Source organism: Molothrus aeneus, chromosome 11 (genome assembly GCF_037042795.1).
Source record: "Molothrus aeneus isolate 106 chromosome 11, BPBGC_Maene_1.0, whole genome shotgun sequence".
In the NCBI taxonomy this organism is placed as follows: domain Eukaryota; kingdom Metazoa; phylum Chordata; class Aves; order Passeriformes; family Icteridae; genus Molothrus; species Molothrus aeneus.
The window spans coordinates 19,347,478-19,358,999 of NC_089656.1; positions in this window are offsets into that span (position 1 = coordinate 19,347,478).

Sequence of the window (11,522 nt, forward strand, 5' to 3'; positions counted from 1 at the left end):
CCATGGGACTCGGCTGTTTGGCTGTGGTAGCCCACTAGCCAGACTGTGCATCAGCTGGATAAATGACATGGGTGAAGATCTTTAAGTGGGACAAGCCAGGAATAACATTTTTAAATGCAGCCCCAGGCAGGCAGCGAATGAATCCAGGCTTGGTTTTTATGTGATGGTAATCTTGGAAGATGGACCGTGGGTTTTGTTTTCACAAGTGGAACGTTGCTGCACTACAGATAAACAAAAGACCCAACATTGATCCTTTTAAAGGAAAAACTGCATTTTGTCTCGAGTTGATCTTTATGGGATGTGCAGATGCCCAAATGTGGGCTCTCACATGAGTTGTGTGACCACTTGTGCTGGTATCACAGACAAGAAAAAGTCTGGTTCCTCTGGGTGATGGTTTATTGGAAAATCTCATTATGCACCTTGCGAAGATGAACTGCTGCACCACAAACACTCCAAACGCTGGTAGTTTACCCTTTTTTATTTCCCTGTGGAATATCGCGGGCCATTGACCGCCTTTATTGGAGCCCCAGTGAAATGCAGGAGTCAGCAGGCAGGGAACACTGGCTGGGGCTGCATAATGTCAAACATTGTAAAGAGACACAGCCCTGCTTCTGTTGCAGGCTCCTGCTGTGAGAGGGTCCTTGACAGCCCCAGAGCCTCTCTGTGTCCTTTCCTTGCAGAGTTCCCTCATGGAGTGCGCACCATATGTGCTTCCTTTTCCTGCCGTGCCCGGCATTGTCCGTGGGAGGAAGGGATGTGTGGAAAGCAGAGGAAGTGCTCTCACTCCCTCAGGAAAGGTCTGCCTTGAGTTCTACCCCGGGCCAGGCCGTTGGCATGGGCATGATGAGTTCTTTGGTGGCCTTTCTGCTTATATTGGTGGTTTTATCCATCCTGAAAGCACGTTCTCTATCCACTAATCCATCCTGAAAACACCACACTGTGCTCAAAGTCAGGTTTCTGTAGCAAGGTGAAGAAGGTTGAAACTTTCTGCTTGGGAACCACATCTAAGACTGAGTCTAAATAAATGTTTTAATGAGAATTTTGTTGCAAAAGAGTGATTGTGTTGTTTACAGACAGAAAATTTTTGTCTTTGATGCCAGACAGCAAAAAAAAGCCTAACCTGAAGTGTAATAGATAAACTGGGAGCCTTTTCTCTGATTAGAAGTGGCTTTGGGTGAAGCCTGGGCAAACCAAAAGGGGCGTGACATAATTCTGTCACCAAGAATTCCTGGCTGTCCAGGGGAAGAACCAGGAACTGCTTTCAGGGAGATAAATCAACTGAGTAAGAGCTGGAGTTACCACTTGTCCAGGCAGTGGGTTGGGAGTGAAGGGCGTTCTGGGGTGCCTGTGCTGCCCTGCTCCTCCTGTGAGCACAGGACACCAAACTGGCTCCTCATTTCATCCCCAGATCATCCCATTCCCTGCCTGTTCTCCCTGAAAATTCTCTTTGTGCATGCTTGGCACAGCTGGGGAAGATTCCTTGCTGGAGTGATCAGTAAGCAATAACTAATTTTCCTCTTTTTGTGTTCTCAGAGCATGCAGAGGCTGTTGTTGGATGTTGCAGTCAGCTGGGGACTGAGAGAGGGCCCAGCCCTTCAACACCTCAGTTTTTCCTGCTGTATTAAGATCTGAATTCTCCTGTTTGGATTTCCTCAATCCTGTTAAACTTGGACTTGGCTTAAGTACTTCTTTCCCTCCGAGCACCACCTCAGAGCCATTGTAGCCAAATCCTTTATCACAGGATTGATTTATCATATCCTAATTATCACACATTATTCCTTCCTGTGAGTTTGACTCCATGAAACACAGAATGTCCAAAAGCCTATAAAAACTAACTGAAATAATTCAATGTGAGGCTGATGGCTGAGTCCTGTGTGAAAGGAGATTATTCACTTCTGTGTCCATCCACAGAGACAATGGGAATGAGAATCTCTACCATAGAAAAGGAGGAGATTTATTTGGGAGGCTGCTGGATAACAGGCCAGTTGAGTTACCCAGATCCATCAAGTTCCCAGTGCTCCCAGCCCACAGAGCTCCTCCACAGGGACCTTCTCAGAGCTTTCCCCCATCACATTTTGGAGACTTATGGAGGCTGTTCAACACTTGCAAAATCCTCTGCCCATTTAATGACAGGTTTGACATTTTAAACCTCCTCAATGTGGCTTAAATCTTAGCACTTCTGCCAGAAATTCAGCCTGGAAATCCCAAACCTTCCACCCAGATGAGTCTCAAAGCCAGAGATGGACCCACTGCTGTGTGGGGTATGAGTCAGCTGGGACGGGCAGCCTTTCCTCGGGTGCCAAAACAGCTTTCCCTCTTCTTGGGACTGAATTGCCTCCCCAGGAAGATCCAATCTGAAAGCCCACTCTGTGCATGGATGAACATAAAACCTGACAAAGGTTTTATGTTTTATTTTATATTTCAAGGTGGGATCTCTGTGCCTTTCACCCCGGAGCTGCCGCCTCCTTTGGAGACACTCCTCGTCCTACCACACCTCTCCCAAATTTCCCGACGCTGATCATCGGGAAATGCCGATCCCCTCTCCCCTTATCCCATCCTGGCTGTTTTGTTCCAAACCTCGCTCCTCGTGGCCGTTCTGCCCTGGCAGCTCTCCCAAGCCGCCCCAAAATCCTGCGGCTCCTCCCCGTCCTTTCCAGGCGGGATGCGGTGAGAGGCAGGAGCGGGAGCCTTGCGTGTCTGCGCTCCGACCCACGGAAGGGGAAGATAAATATTGCCCTTGCATGTTCTCTCAACTACTTCTGAGCCCACGGGTTATTTCCTGTCGGCTTTCACGCAGATGCTGGAATTGGAGCTCTCGGGCTTGAAAAAACAAACAAACCCCAGCTTTGAAGCGCAGAGAAAAATATCACGTGGGCTTTGGGAAGAGGGGGGGAAAAAAACCCAAAAAAAACCCAAACCAAAAAGCGGCCAGCTGTCGGGTCTGCAGCATCCCTTGGAGTCTGATTTTCAAGGATTGAGCCGGGTTTGCTTTGGGCGGGGTGGGGAAGGTGTCCTTGCTGTGACAGGGGATGGGTTGAAGGCTGTCAGGGCTGAGCTGTGCCTGCGAGTGTCACTGCCCTCTGCCGATGGCTCCGGCACGCACACAGCTGCCTGGAAATACGGATTTTCCAGGGGTTTTTTCCCAGCTGGAGGCATAAAAGAGAGGCTCACCTCTCCCTCAGAGAAGATCCCCCTCAATCACGCTCTGCTTTATTTGCCAAACGGGAATGCAAAGGAAAGCAAAAAAAACCTTTCAAAATTCAAAGCGTGAGCATCCCTGAGCATCCCTTGCCCCGCGTGTCCCCTGTGTCCCTTCCAGCAGTGCTGGCACGTCCCTCCCTGGTCCCAGAAGCCAGGATGCCCTTCTGGCTTTGTGTGGTTCCCTGGGGGACTTCCTCCAGAGCAAAATCCCTGTGGGATTTCCTTCAGAGTGAAAATCCACAGAGCCTGGCTGCCAAATCCTCTGCCCAGCTCCCTTCCCTTGCTCCTCATCTGTCTGGGGAGCTGCTGCCATAGAAGCACTCCTGGGTTTCCCTGGGTTCCCTGTGCCTGCCCCTCCTGCCTGCAAGGACAGGGGTGCCCCAGCCCTGCCCCATCACAGGCAGCAATTTCCTTTGCATTCCCGTTTGGAATATTCCCTCACTTAAATCTTACCCCACCAAACTCACATTTTGGGTGACTTTACCAAATTAGGGATGGGCACAGCCCAGAGTTCTCCTCTGTGATCCACAGGCTGATTCCAGCCCTTGTCCATTACACAATGTTAATTTAGTCCTTGCGAAGGCCAAAACACTTCAGAGCTGGAAAGGAAAAAATCTGGAAGTATTTACTTGATTATTCCAGTGACATTCCTTGGGGTGTTTTCACATCCTATCCCTTCTCTCCCTGCCTTGGGTCAGTACTCCAATAACCAGCTAGATCCTTTTAAAGTGCTGGAGGAGAAAGGATGAGGAAGAAAAGGAAAGTGCCCAAGTATGTGTTGAATGTGAGTGTGAAGTTCAGTGTTTCTTTGCAACATTTGAAATTCTTGCTGTGGTTGGTTACAGAAAATCAGCTTGGGTAGAAATGAAACAATGGTTTGGGTTGGAAAGGACCTTAAAATCCATTCCAGGGCAGGGAGACACCTTCCACTAGCCCAGGGTGCTCCAGCCTGGCCTTGGGCACTGCCAGGGATGCAGGGGCAGCCACAGCTGCTCTGGGCACCCTGTGCCAGGGCCTGCCCACCCTCCCAGGGAACAATTCCTTCCCACTATCCATCCATCCCTGCCCCCTGGCAGTGGGAGCCATTCCCCCATCCCATGTCCCTGTCCAAAGTCCCTCCTGGAGCCCCTTTAGGCCCTGGAAGGGGCTCTGAGGTCTCCCTGGATCCTTCTCCTCTCCAGACAGAGCAGCCCCAGCTGTCCCAGCCCACCTTGGGAGAGCTGATATCACCTGTGCCACCTGCAGGTCCCACACTTGAACCCTTCTGTGCAAATTCCCAATATTTACATGTTGGGATGCACGCTGGAATCACACACTGGGGATGATTTCCTGAAGAAACCCACAAATAGCTCCTGAATGACAACCAGAATGAGAAAATTGGGATTGGTTCACAGGCAAGTCATGAATAGAAAAAGAGATGAAATTAGCTGAATGAACTGTTCATTATGCATTATTCAGGCAGCTGTACTAATTAGTGCCTTAAGGACTGTTCCTGTTCCCACTGCAGCCAACTCTGAAACTCCTTTTGATTTCAGTGGGAGCAGGACTGAGCCCTCAGAGAATGGGCCTGGTGCCTGCTCCCTCTGCAATGCCTCATGTTTTCTTTTCCTTTTACTATTTCTTACTGATTCCAATATTTTGTGTCTTTAATAAAAAAGCTTCTGAGGTGTCCTGCGTGGTGATCAGTTAATCACAGGGACAGAAATGTTCCCTCAGTCCCACAGCATGTCCTGTTCCTGATGTGTTCTCTGAAGGGAAAGGTTTTTCATGTCTCCTCTTGCTTTGCTTTTATCCAGAGGAGGAGAGAAGCTTGAAAACCTTTTAGAAAACATAATCCATCCAGAAATGTCACCAGGGCAGGAGGTGCTGAATTAAATGTTTGCACTCTGAGCTCAGAAATTGCATTTGGGCATTTAATTTTATTTTAATTTTTTTTTCCCCTTTATATGGATAATATTTGTCCTGGTTCTTTCCCACCAAAAAATCCTACAGTTCTGAGTGTGGCAATGTTAGAAAAAGCCACCAAGCTGTCTCATTGTGTCTGTGTCACATCAGCAGCAGATCTCCACCTGACCACTTGCTGGGGGCCAGAATAATGTGGTTTATATCTCACTTTTCTCCCCATGGACAAACCAACACCTTCAGGAGAAACAAATCCTGATTTTGGTGTGGCTCAGAACATTGTTCTCCTCCCTGCTGTATCCTGGGTTGCAAAACCAATTCCTTTGGGGAGGCACCACAGCAGATCACCATCCACAGAGGCCTGAGAGGATCCCCATGGATGCTCACATCCCAGTTGGACTTGAAGGGATCACATTTCAATGAACTATTCTCCTTTTGCTGCAGAGTCCTCTGTCCCCCCAGCCCAAGGCAGAGGTGTCTCCACTCAGGACTGTGTAGGGAATGTCTGGCCAGAGAAGAACTTCCCATTTTCCATGTTTTGCTGGGTTTTGCCTTGTCCCAGACACCTTTTCCCTCCCAGATTTTGTGTCCCCTGGCAAGGAGCAGCAGCAGTGCAGCCCCACAGTGCTGCTGGTGGGTTCCTGCCCCAGCCTGCCCCAAGATGGAGCTGCTGTGGGATTCCTTCCCAGCACTAAATTCACTAAAATTCCCTCCTGGAGAGAGAGAGCAGAGGATGTACCAGCAGCTCAGCCTGGAGGAATCTCCACAACCCCACTCTTTGGGCTCCTCTCCACAGACTGCCTAAAATGGGTATAAAGGAGCCTCGGCGTGGAATTTATTTTCTTCCTGAGACCATCCTTAAAATAACAAACACCAGCAAACTGGTGACATGCAGTGCATCTGTTTGAATAACATGGACCTTCTGTTTGTGAGAGAGGAAACTCCAAATAACTCTTTGATTTGTGTTTCCTTTCTTCTCCTTCCTCATCTCCTCCTCCTCACTACTGTATACAAATCTGTTCTGCCAGCTCCGAGCCACCAGTCCCCCCTCCCCTGATGAGCTGGTTTTTATGCCATGTGATGGTTATTTAATTTCCTCTTTTGCTTCCAACAGGGCCAATATTTATCTTGCCTCGTGGGACTGTGCCTTTGTTTGCACGCTGATGTCAGGGGGGAAGGCCAGCGCTTCTCTGGGGCCAGCAGACCGAATTCCTGCCCTCTGACTGCATCCCGAGGAATAGCAGCTTCCCTCCCGGATCAGAGCAGCAATTAGGATTAAAAGATGTGTTCAAAGTTAGCACACGGAGACATCCTTTTCCCAAAGAGGGATGGAGTGGCTGCTGTGGCAGCCAGGGGTCGGGCTGTGCTAAAGCCCAGCTCAGTGTTGCCTTCTGACTGCCTCCCCACAACGAGCAGGGCAGGGAAAACAACACCGAATTTCCTTTTTTCCCTTCTTTTTTTTAAAACAGCGCAGCGTTTCAACACAGGTAAAAGGGAGCTTGTAAAGCACCACTCCCAAAAATCTGACTGAAATCAATCTGACTCTCAGAAAAGGCAGGATCTTACCAGGAGCAGCTTTCCTTTGTTCAAAGCTGCTCTCTAAACCGAGTTAGGAACCATCTTTTCCTCATTAAATTTGTTTCCTTTCAGCGCTGAGCCTTTCCCTTCATTACCACATGCAATTTTATTTTTTTTTAAAGCCCTCATAGCTAATATCACAACTATAGATCTTGGGGTTATTTATAGCCCTAAACTCCGCAGAGAGCTGTGTGTCTTGTTGCTGTGGAAACTGGGATTCTAAAAGTAAAAAGGGTTTTGAAGGGATTTGAGAAGGGACCTGCTGAATTTCGGGACTGGCTTTCACTTCCAGGGGTCTGTGTCCCACCGTGCCTTAAACTCACAGGTAAAATTCACCTGAGGGGCTCAGGTAACCCTCAGGGGACACTGGGGAGTTCTGGACCTGTGTTTTTTCTGGTCTGGCACATCACAGCCTGGTTTGTGCTCTCTGTTGTGAGACAAAGGATGCACAGGTGGCCATGGGAGTGTCAAACTCTCGGTGTCACCAGTGGCACATTTGCCAGGCTCTGGGCAGGTTGCTTTCTTCTTTAGCTTTTGTTGGGTTTTGGCAGCCCTTTCCCAAGGGAAATGCCACTGGAACCTCCTGCCCACTGCAGCCAATCATTGAATCATGGAGTGGTTTGGGTTGGAAAGGACCTTGAAAATTCATCCCATTCTCATCCCTGCCATGGCAGGGACACCTTCCACTATCCCAGGCTGCTCCAGCCCGGCCTTGGGCACTGCCAGGGATCCAGGGGCAGCCACAGCTTCTCTGGGCGCCTGTGCCAGGACCTCAGCACCCTCACAGGGAGGAATTCCTTCCCTTAGGAATCCCACCTAACCCTGATCTCTCTCATTTTGAAGCCATTCCCTGTGTCCTGATGAAGAGCCCCTCTCCAAGGACTCCAAGCTCCCCTCCAAAGCTTTGAGACTGGCATGGAGCAGCATTTGCTGGAAATTGGATTTTCCTGTATTAAACGGTTATTTAAATGATTTTATTTGTCTCTGGGTGTAGAGTGTGAAGAACAAGGGTGAGATTGGTGGGCTGGGTCCTGCTTCCTACCCCGCTCCTCCTCTGGCAGCTCAGCAAGGGGCAGACTCTCACTTGGCAGAAATTCCATGTTTTGCCTGGGCAGGGATCTCACTGAGCCACCTGTGGAAAATCCAAATCTTTCTCCTGATCCACCCGGGGATCCCCAGACTGGATCCCAGCTCCTGCTGTGTCCTGCCCCCTTTGCCTGGCTGTGAGATGTTTGAGGCTGACAGGAGCCCTGGGCTTGGCACCACCCCGGCTTTTTCTGTGCCTCTAAATGTCAGGTGTCCCCCCCAGCTGGGGACAAATCCTTGGAGAGCTTCCCTGGCTGTGGGTGTCACTTTCTAGCTTTAAAAACACCTCATAATTCAACCAGGAATTCTGTTTACAAACAGCTCCAGAGCCGAGTCCAACCTGAGATGGGAGCAACTTCCAGGATGCCAAACTTGGAAAAATATCCTAGAAAATTCCACCCTATCAATGCAGCCGAGGGAGAGCAGGGGGAAAGGGAAGGACAGGCAATGTAACGCGATTAACCCCCGAGCATGGGCCTTAAATTCACAAACAAAGCCCAAATGTCAGCGCTGCTGAGTTCTTCCCTTGCATTTCCATAAGTAAAGCAGCAATTCCTGGGTGTGCCGGGTTCCCGGGGCCGGGGCCGAGCACCAGGCAGCCTCTCCTTCCCCAGGAGCAGCCCTGACATTTGCTCTGCACATTCTCCAGGTCCTTCCTGGCACGCCGTGGATCGTGCCTGGCTCGCAGTTATTCCTGTGATATTGGATTAAAAATAGAAAGGCAGGAGCCAAGAGTCGCAGCCCGAGACGGTGATTCAGTGACGGCGCTTTTCCATTAGAGGGTGCCAGGAACCTTCTGTTGCTACAGAGCCCAGGAATCGTGGAAAACACAACTTAGGGCCGTGTATTTCAGGGCTGGGCAAGGCCACATACTCATTTTTGGAACATACTCATTTTTCTGCCCTTTCTAGAGTAGAACCATGGAGTGACAGAATGCTCTGGGCTGGGAGGATCATCAAGTCCAACCCTTGGATTTGCAGAGGGTGTTTCCAAGATTCCCACCATGTGCCTGGAAGCATAGTCCAAACTTCACTGGGGGTATTTTGCAGGCAGGGATGTGTTTTCAAGAAGTGGATGTGGAGATCTCAACATTCCCAAGGACTTCTGGGCACTGTTTGGATGTGAATAGGAAATCTTCATTTAAAGAAAACAAGATTTATCCACAAAAAAGTGGTGGTTCTGGTGGAGAGCAATAGTTTGTATGGCTGTCCCTGGTTGTGCTTGAGGTGTAGTGGTGAGGACAGACAGGAAAGGATGGGCCCCATTCCTCTACTCCAAGTCTGCCAAAAATCACCCAGCATCAGAAAACAGCCCAGTTATTGAATGGATTTTCTTCTCCATCCCAGAGGAGCCCCTTTGGAGGAGCAGAATACGCTCAGGTCTGGGCAGCTTGCAGCAGGCAGAGCAGATTTTAAAGTGTCCTGCTTGGTTTGGAAGCTTTGGAGAAACAAAGTTCTGTAATTTCGTGGCAGGGTTGGTGAAACAATTGGGATCAGTCACAGAATCACTGAAACCACAAATGACAAGTCAGTCATAGAATCACTGAAATCACAAATCATAGAAATGGTTTGGGTTGGAAGGGATTTCAAAGCTCACCTCATTCACCCCCCGCCATGGCAGGGACACCTTCCACCCTCCCAGGCTGCTCCCAGCCCTGTCCAGCCTGGCCTTGGGCACTGCCAGGGATCCAGGGGCAGCCACAGCTGCTCTGGGCACCTGTGCCAGGGTCTCAGCACCCTGACAGTGAAGAATTCCTTCCCAATATCCCATCCATCCCTGCCCTCTGGCAGTGGGAGCCATTCCCTGTGTCCTGTCCCTCCCAGCAGTGTGGGCAGTGGTTCCCTTGTGCTGCAGCTGCAGGGGGACGCTGCTGCTGGCACGGGGGAAAAATGAGAGGAATCCTTGAATGATGAGATATCTGTGGCCCTGCCCTGCCTCTGGGCACATCCATCCCTGTGCATCCCTCTCCTGCCTGTCCAGTGTGGGATCTTGAGGAGAACATGGATTTCTGCTTGAGGAGGGGATGGGAACCTCCCTGGGATGAGTGTCTGAAAGCTACAGGTGCCAGCAGTGAGGGAGGGGAAGGGAACGTGGCCAATCCCAAAGGGCAGCTCTGCCTGACTCTGCAGCACATCCTGACAGCTTTCCCTGTGGATTTCAGCCAAGGTGGCTCAGCTTTGGGGCCGTCTGCTCCTGTCCCAGCTCCCAGTGGGGGATCCAGAGCAGATGGGGCCAAGGGCTGACCCTGAGCCACACCAGCAGGGCTGATCTCACTCTCCTGACTGGGAGTTCAGGGCAAAGCAGGAGCAGCAGTGTCCTGACCAGGTGGGTGAGGGCTGTGTCCAGCACACAGCCGCCTCTTTCCCTGCTTTTTTGGTGCTTCTGAACCCAAAAGTCAGCATCATGCATTGGCAATTATTTCTGGCTGACACACAGGAAACCAGGGGTGGTAAAGGAGCAAGAGGCTTGTATGGGACAGCAATTTTCCAATAAAACCACGCTTGACCAAGTGCTGCTGTTGGCTGTGGGCACCTTTTGGTCCTGGTGTCACGAGGAGGGATTTAGTGCATCTCATGTGGAGCTTGGACAGACCACAGGCTGCCCGTGCCTGGCAGTTTCCTTGCTGCTGTGGCCAAGGGACAAGAAGAAACTCTGTGTGTCCCCAGGTCTGTGGTCCCTGATCCCTGTGAGCACCCTGATTTCCCAGGACGGGAACAGCAGGGTCTGGGGCTGCAGCCACATCCTCATGGGAAGAGCCCCCAAAGGATGGTCTCATCTTACACTGCTGGAGAATCCTTCTTCCCAAAATGGTCCCAAAGCATTCTGGGGAGCAAATATAAATATAGAGGTATGTGGGGTGGGATCAGGGCTCAGAGTGGCACAGCAGAGCAGTTTGGGATGGGAAGGGAAGGGAAGCCAGGACGTGTGAGGACATGGGAGGGAGCACAGGCCAGCAGAGTGCACAGAGCAGCAACTGGCAAAGCTGGGGCTGGGCCAAGAAAATAAACATAGGAAGTACTTGAGACTGATGAGAACCACGGGCAGCCTGCTCTTGTTTAAGGAGGTTTTTTTGGGACACTGGAGCAGGCTCCTGTTGCAGGCAGAGCGAGACCTCAGCCCTGTTCAAACTTTCATTGACTTCAGCTGGGCCAGGGTTTCATTTCAGATGGTTCTGCTTTTCCCCAGGATGTGATTTCCTCATTTTGGGATGCATCCCTCTGCCCCACAGGAATTTTGGAGGCCTGTACAGAGATTTAGGGATGGATGGCGCCGGGGCTGGGTGCTGCCAGCACGTCAGGAGGAGCAGAGGCTGCTCTGCAGCACTCCAGAGCTGTGTGTGAGCACTGAGGGTCAATAAATCCAGAGCTGGAGGCCAAACCTGAGTGCTCAGCAGCTCTGCTAATCAGTTGGGTGCCTGCAGGCAGATTGAAAGCCAGCTCCTTCCAAATTTGCTCTTCCAACAAATAACCTGGAGGCTTTTCACTCCAAAGTTTGACTTGGGCCCCTTACTTTAGAATTTCAGCCCCCTGTGTGCTCCTGTCTCCTGATGAGGATGGGGCATTCAAGGTCTGTGACAAATTGGAGGAGGTTTTCATCTGGCAGCAGCTTTTACCCTGAGATCTCCAGAAATAACCAGCCAAAATTCACAGGGTCTTGAAAATCCTGTCAAACCATGAAGGCAGTTTGAAGGGAAGGCCCGAGCAATACTGGAAATATGAGCAGAAGGTAAATGAGGAGCTTGGGGTGGTTGTGAG